Source organism: Propithecus coquereli, unplaced genomic scaffold, assembly GCF_000956105.1.
Source record: "Propithecus coquereli isolate 6110/MARCELLA unplaced genomic scaffold, Pcoq_1.0 Scaffold283, whole genome shotgun sequence".
Lineage (NCBI taxonomy): Eukaryota > Metazoa > Chordata > Mammalia > Primates > Indriidae > Propithecus > Propithecus coquereli.
In genome coordinates, this window is record NW_012148430.1 from 2,693,769 (window position 1) to 2,694,858 (window position 1,090).

At 40.2% G+C, this 1,090-nt stretch overlaps 1 protein-coding gene across 1 annotated transcript in view; it reads right to left on the minus strand.

Moving 5' to 3' along the window:
• The window catches only part of PIEZO2 (piezo-type mechanosensitive ion channel component 2), a 251,072-nt gene that overhangs the window by 178,204 nt on the left and 71,778 nt on the right, over positions 1–1,090 (minus strand). The window lies entirely within an intron of this gene.

Sequence of the window (1,090 nt, forward strand, 5' to 3'; positions counted from 1 at the left end):
CTTGCTCAGGCTGGTCTCGAACTCCTGACCTTGAGCGATCCACCCTCCTCGGCCTCCCAGAGTGCTAGGATTACAGGCGTGAGCCACCGTGCCCGGCCCCACTAGTTTGTTTTTAAAACTGAGAATCCATACTTATAATTAAGAAACAGTAAGAGATTTAAATATCCAATAAGAACAAAATATGAAGGAGTCTGGATGATTCCTTCAAAATCCTAGAGCTGCACTCTACTCAGGTTACTATGCATAAACATTCATTCCATGCTTTGTGGTGATAGAGGGCATCACAGCCACAGGAAGTGTCCCTCATCACATCACTTTGATTATCCTCCCACTGTAGGGCCAAGCGTCCAGCTGATTTTCTCAGCTTGGCTGGCCCTCTATAGACTCATTACAGATGTCTCTCCTCTTGCCCCTTGGAGCACTTATTTTGCACTTTTTTCTCTCCCTCTGAAGCACTCATAACATCTGACAACATATGGTGAGTAGGAATTGGCAGGGCATTTGTTTCTACTTGCACATGTTGGCAGATTTATAAAACTTCCACCTGTTTTCAGGTTCACTCCAGACCACATCTGCCTGGTCTCTAGTAATACAGAAACCCAACCATTTGCAAGAAACACGTAATACTGAAAATAACAGCACACTTCTAAAACACTTTCAATTGTGGCAAAATACACACAACCATAAAATTGACCATTTTAACAATTTTTAAGTGTACAGTTCAGCGGTATTAACTACATTCACATTGTTGCAGAACATTTTATCTCAGAAGGGGGCGGGGGAAAAAAAAAAGGAACATTTCATCTCACAAAACTGAAACTCTATACCCATTAAACAACAATGCCCTATTCTTTTCTCCTCCTGGCCCCTGGAAACCACCATTCTACTTTCTGTCTTTATGAATTTGACTACTAGGTAGCTCATATAATTGGAATCACACAGTATTTGTGTTTTAGTGACTGTCCTATTTCACCTACTATGATGGCCTCAAGGTTCATTCATGTTGTAGCATGTATCAGAATTACCTTCCATTTTATGGCTGAATAATATTCCATTATATATACGTATACATACATATATATCATTATAT